The sequence below is a fragment of the Bos taurus genome, chromosome 24 (genome assembly GCF_002263795.3).
Source record: "Bos taurus isolate L1 Dominette 01449 registration number 42190680 breed Hereford chromosome 24, ARS-UCD2.0, whole genome shotgun sequence".
NCBI lineage: Eukaryota > Metazoa > Chordata > Mammalia > Artiodactyla > Bovidae > Bos > Bos taurus.
The window spans coordinates 56,660,156-56,667,033 of record NC_037351.1 but is presented as its reverse complement, the minus strand read 5'-3'; the positions used below and the strand labels follow the sequence as shown (position 1 = coordinate 56,667,033).

Genomic DNA, 6,878 nt, shown 5'->3' with positions numbered 1-6,878 from the left:
GTTTGTGGTATTTTTTTGTTTTTTGAGGATCTTTGTATCTGTGTTCAGGAGGGCACTGATCTGTAGTTTTTTTCTCTTGCGATATCTTTTGTCTGGCTTTGGTTTCAGACTAACTTCATAGAATTAGTTTGAAACTATTTATTCTAATTTCAGGAAGCATTTAAGGAAGGTTGGTGTTCTTTATAAATGTTTGGTAAAATTCACCCACGAAGTCATTTGATGCTGGTCTGTTGCTACGTTGGAAGTTTTAAAACCATTCCTTTGGTTTTTTTCATTCGTTATTGGTATGTGCAGAGTCTCTGTTTCTCCTTGACCCAATCTTGGTAGGTTGTGTCTAGACTGTCCAGTTTTTTGGCATAGGATTGTATGTGTTTAGGTTGTCCAATTTATTGGCATATGATTGTTCATAATAGTCTTTTATGAGCCTCTTTATTTCTGTGAGATTAGTTGTAATGTCTCCTCTTTTATTTCTGATTTTATTTATTTGTGTCTTCTCTCTTTTTTTTACCCCCTAGCCTAGTGAAGGGTTTGTTGATTTTATTTTATTTTTCAAAAATTAACTCTTAGTGCTCGCTTCAGCAGCACATATACTAAAATTGGAACGATACAGAGAAGATTAGCATGGCCCCTGTGCAAGGATGACACGCAAATTCGTGAAGCGTTCCATATTTTTATCAATACAGTATACTAACGCATATATATGGAATTTAGAAAGATGGTAATAATAACCCGGTGTACGAGACAGCAAAAGAGACACTGATGTATAGAACAGTCTTACGGACTCTGTGGGAGAGGGAGAGGGTGGGAAGATTTGGGAGAATGACATTGAAACACATAAAATATCATGTAAGAAACGAGTTGCCAGTCCAGGTTCGATGCACGATACTGGATGCTTGGGGCTAGTGCACTGGGACGACCCAGAGGGATGGTATGGGGAGGGAGGAGGGAGAAGGGTTCAGGATGGGGAACACATGTATACCTGTGGCGGATTCATTTTGATATTTGGCAAAACTAATACAATTATGTGAAGTTTAAAAATAAAATAAAATTAAAAAAAAATCAACTCTTAGTGTTATCAATTAAAAAAATGTTTATCTGTTCTCTAGCATTTATTTATGCCCTAATATTTGTTAGTTCCTTAGTTATCCATTCTTGGAAATGTTCCTTCTTTCTGCTAATTTTGGGCTTAGTTTCTTCCCTGAGGTATAAATTGAGATTGTTTATTTGAGATCTTTCTTGTTTTTCAGTGCAAGTATTTATTGCTATCAACTGTACCTTCTGTACTGTTTTTTCTGCGTCTCATTAGTTTTGGTATGTTGTATTTTTATTTTCATTTGCCTTGAGATATTTTCTAATTTGATTTCTTCTTAAACCCAATAGCTTTTTAAAAGAATGTGTTGTTTAATTTCCATGTGCTTGTTAATTTTTCCAGTTTCATTCCATTGTAACTGGAAAAGACACTTGGAATTCTCTCAGTATTCTCAAATTTGTTTCGTGCCCTAACATGTGGTATGTTCTGGACAGTGTGTTTCTGTGAAAGAATGAAGGCTAGAAATGTCCTATTTTGCCATCTTGCTGATCTTTTAGAAAAGAAACTGCAGACTTTTCCCCAGAGTGACTGTACAGCTTTGTTTCCCACCAGCAATGTATTGAGTGAGTGAGTTTCTATACATCTTTATCAGCTTAAGTATTGTAAATATTTGTGTAGTGATGTTTCATTATGGTTTTAATTTGGATTTCCTTAGTGGCTAGTGATGTGGAAGATCTTTTCATGTGTTTACGTGCCATCGGTATACACATCAATGAAATGTCTGTTCATATATTTTGCCCATTTTCCAATTGGATTATCTTTTACTGTTGAGTTTTGAGAATTCTTTTTATATCCTAGATAGTTGTTCTTTGTCAGATAGGTGGTTAGTAAATATTTTCTCAGTCTGGACCTTGCCTTTTCACTCTGGTAAGTAGGACCTTTCACAGAGCAAATACAAATTTTGGTAAAGTCCAATTTATAAATTTTTCTTTTTGTGTACCATACTTTTGATTTCAAGGCTAAGAATGCTTTGCCTAGCCCTAGATCAATTGTCTCATATTTAATTTTTCTAAAGTTTTATAGTTTTACATCTAACATTTAAGTCCAAGATCCATTTTGTGTTAATTTTTGCAAATGAGTGAGGGTTAGAACAAAGTTCTTTTTCTTTTTGTTTATTTGCCTGTGTACACCCAATTAGTTCAGCTTCATTCATTGAAAAGACTATTTTTCCTCCACTGAATTACATTTACGCCTTTGTAAAAAATCAGTTGGGCATAGATATGTGGGTCTGCTTCTGAGTTCTCTATTCTAGTTCATTGAGTTATGTGTCTGTCTCTCCACTGATACTACATAGTCTCAGTTACTGTAACTATATAATAAGTCTGGAAATCAGATAGGCTAATTCCTTCTCCTTTGTCTTTCTTTTTAAAAATATTTTAGATATTTTCATTCTTTTGTCTTTCCATATACATTTTAGGATAATTTTATCTATCTCTATAAGAAATCTTGATGGGATTTTGATAGGAATTGTGTTAGACCTGTGTTAAACCTTGATCCAAAGGAATTAGAAAAAGAATGACAAAGCCTGGAGTCAGCAAAAGGAAGAAAATAATAAAGATCAGAAAGGAAATAAAGAGATTCCCCAAAAGAAAATATCAGTGAATCCAAGAGCTGTTTTCTTTTTTAAAGGATGAGCAAAATTGACAAACCTTTAGCCAGGCTTATTAAGAAAAAGAGAGGGAGGACCTAAATATAAAAACTAAGAAATGGAAGAGGATAAATTACAACTGATATCACAGAGGTACAAGAAATCATGAAAATTAGTTATATGCTAACAAATTGGACAACTTAGAAGAAATGGATAAACTTCCAGAAACATACAATCTTCAAGACTGACTCAAGAAGAAATGGGTAATCTGAATAGATTGATTACTGGTAGTTAAATTTAATCAGCAATAAAAAAATTCCCAGCAAACATTACTCCAAGATTGTATGTATTGGACATTTTCATAAGAGAATTCTACCACAATTATAAAGCAGAGCTAATACCTATCTTTCTCAAGCTATTAAAAAATCTGAAGAGGAGAGAACACTCCCAAATTCTTTCTCTGAGGTCACCATAACTTTGATGCCAAAACCAAAGACATTATGAAGAGAAATGTTTTTTACAAGCCAAAATCTCTAATGAATACAGATGCAAAAATGATCAACAAAATGTTAGCAAGTGAAATTCAACCATATATAAAAAGGATCATACCATGATAAAGAGTGGTTTATTCTAAGAATGCAAGATTCTTTCATTATTGGCAAATCAATGTGGTACACCATGTTAACAAAATGAAGGATAAAAATCACATGATCATCTCAAAAGATACAGGAAAAGCGTTTGACAAAATTCAACATCCATTCATGGTAAAAACTCTTACCAAGTTGTTCCACAGCAAATATATCTCAACATAATAAAGGCCATTTATGACACACCCACAGCAAACATATTTTATATGAAAAGCTGAAAAGATTTTCTCTAAAATCAGGAAAAAGACAAGGATGCCCAGTCTTGCCACTTCCATTTAACACTGTTTTTGGGAGTCCTAGCCAAAGCAAACTGACAGGAGAAAGAAAAGGCATCTAAATTAGAAGGGAAGAAATAGAATTATCACTATTCTCAGATGACATGATCCTGAAGATAGAAAACCCAAAAGTCACCACCAAAAAACTATTAGCACTAGCAAAGGAATTCAGTAATTAATTAATTACTGAAGATTAATACACAGAAATCTGTTTCTTTCCTATAAACTTATAAATCAGCAGGAAGAGAAAGCAAGAAAATGACCCTGTTCTAAATTGTTTCACAAAGAGTGAAACACCCAAGAATAAACTTAACCAAGGAAGTGAAAGAGATGTCCTATGAAAACTATGAAATACTGATAAGGGAAATTGAAGGTGATACAAAGAAATGGATAGATATCACATGTTCATGGTTTGGAAGAATTAGTATTGTCAAAAATTCCTATCAACCAAAGCAGTGTACATATTGAATGCAATCCTTATCAAGATACCCATGACATTTTTCACATAACTAGAACTTGACTGAGAGACAGAGCGTGAGCATGAGAACAAATAACCCTAAGATTTATATAGAACCACAGATGACTCCAAATAGCAAAAACAATCTTGAGAAAAAAGGACGAAGTTTGGAGCGACCACACTTTCTGGCTTCGGACTATACTGCAGAGCTATGGTCATCAAAACAGTATTGTACTGAAACAAAAACGGACACACAGATCAATGGGACAGAATAGAGAGCCTGGAAGCAGACCCGTGCACATATGCTGCACTGCTACATGATTTCCCTGGTAGCTTAGTGGTGAAGAATCCACAATCCGCCTGCAGTGCAGGAGGCAGAGGAGATGCAGGTCTGATCCCGGGGTCAGGAAGATCCCCTGGAGGAGGAAATGGCAACCCACTCCAGTATTCTTGCCTGGGAAATCCAATGGACAGAGGAGCCTGGTGGGCTACAGTCCATGAAAAGAGTCGGACGTGACTGAGCATGCACGCATACACTGAAAGACAAAGAGGGCACGAATATACAGTTGGGAAAAGACAGCTTCTTCAATAAGTGGTGCTGGGAAAACTGGACAGCTAGATATGAAAGAATGAAATGAAAACATTTTCTTATACCATACAAAAATAAACAAAATGGATCAAAGACCTAAATGTAAGCCCAGAAACTATAACACTCCTAAGAGAGAACATAGGCAGAACACTTTTGGACATAGTTTAGGAATATTACTTTTGGATCAGTCTCCACAAATGGGACCTATTTAAAAGCTTTGCAGAGCAGGGAAACCACTGACAAAACAAAAAGACAGCTCCTGAGTGGGAGGAAATATTTGCAAACGACATATCCAATAAGGGTTAAAATGCAAAATATATAAACAGCTCATACACTGAAATATCAGAAAATTAAAACCCTTAAGCAAAACAATTTGAATGGACAGAAGACCCAAATAGACATTTTTTTTCCCCCAAAGAAGACATATAGATGGCCAATAAGCACATGAAAAGATGCTCAGCATTGTTGCTGATTATCAGGGGAATGCAAGTCAGAATCATAAGGATTACAAGTAGATATCCCTTCATGCCTGTTAGGATGGCTATCATCAAATAATCTACAAATAACAAAAGTTGGTGAGGATGTGGAGAAAAGGGAGCCCTAATACAATGCTGATGGGAATGTAAACTGGTGTGGCCGTTATGTAGAGTAGTATCGAAGTTCCTCAAGAAACTAAAACTGTCTCCCGGAGTTTGAGCAAACTCTGGGAGACAGTGAAGGACAGGGCAGCCTGTGGCCCAGTGGTTTCGAGTTTGCCTTCCAGTGGAGGGAAGGCAGGCTCGACCCCTGGTCAGGGAGCTGGGAAGCAGTGTTGCAGTGTATTCAATGGAGACTTTAAAAAAAATGGTCCACCTCAAAAAAATCTTAAAAAAATTAAAAATAGAACTACCATAGTGAAGTGAAGTTCCTCAGTCGTGTCCGATTCTTTGCAACCCCATGGACTGTAGCCTACCAGGCTTCTCTGTCCATGGGATTTTCCAGACAAGAGTATTGGAGTGGATTGCCATTCCTTTAAGACCCAGTAATTCCACTCCTCCATGTGTGTGTATATGTGTGTGTGTGTGTGTGTGTGTGTGTGTGTGTGTGTATATATATATGAAGAGTAACCCTTATTCAAAAAGATATATGCATCCTCATGTTCATAGAAGCCTTATTTAAAATAGCCAAGATATGGAAGCAACCTAAGTGTCCATCAGAAGATGAGTGAGTAAAGAAGAAGTGGTGAACATATACGTTGAAATATTCCTCAGCCATTAAAACAGAATGAATTTTGCCATTTGCAACAACATGAATGGGCCTGGAGGGTATTGTGCTTAGTGAAATAAGTGAAAGAAAGGTAAACAGTGTGTGTTAATCACATATATGTGGAATCTAAATAAAATGGTGAATATAACAAAACAGAAGCAGACTCACAGAAAACAAACTAGCAGTTACCAGTGGGAAGAGGGATGGGGGAGGCAGAAGATAGGGGTAGGGGACTCAGAGATGCAAGCTACTTAATGTATAAGACAAATAAGCTGTAAGTATATATTGCGCAGGTTTCCCAGGTGGCTCAGTGATAAAGAATCTGCCTGCCAGTGCAGGAAATGCAGTTTCCATCCCTGGGTCAGGAAGATCCCCTGGAGGAGGAAATGGAAACCCACTGCAGTATTCTTCAGAGAAAGCTGGTGGCTACAGTCCAGAGGGTCAAAAAGAATCAGACGTGGTTGAGCGACTCAGCACAGCACAGCAGCATATATTGTACAGCACAGGGAATCGTTGATAATAACTTTAAATGAAATATAATCTATAAAAATATTGAATCACTATGGTGTACACCTGAAGCTAATATAATATTTTAAACCAACCACGCTTTAATTAAAAAATAGGTATCCATCTCAAGATAGTGCAGAAAGACAGGAAATTGTCAAATAAAGGGGAAGGACTAAAACAATACTGGAAGAAATCATTGAAATAGATTTCAAGCTTCACATTCTAGAATATTGGCTACACCAATATATACCTATGTGGGGGCAAGTTTACATTTATTTCTTCAATCAGAAAAATGAAGTCAAGTTATAGCAGTTTGATGGACAGTATAGAAAGACTCTGGCTTAGACTTTTGCATGCCTGGGTTGTAACCAAAGTTCTGCCATTAAACCCCATTAAACCTCTTCATACCTCATTTGTATCTTTTTGTCAAATAGGATTATAATCAAGTTATTTCATATGATTTTATATCTTGCTGTGTTC

At 36.2% G+C, this 6,878-nt stretch overlaps 1 non-coding gene across 1 annotated transcript; it reads left to right on the top strand.

Moving 5' to 3' along the window:
- The first annotated feature begins 566 nt into the window (after positions 1-566).
- Positions 567-673, top strand: LOC112444230 (U6 spliceosomal RNA). Its single transcript, XR_003032484.1, has one exon. It is a non-coding gene; the product is annotated as a U6 spliceosomal RNA (small nuclear RNA).
- Positions 674-6,878: the final 6,205 nt, after the last annotated feature.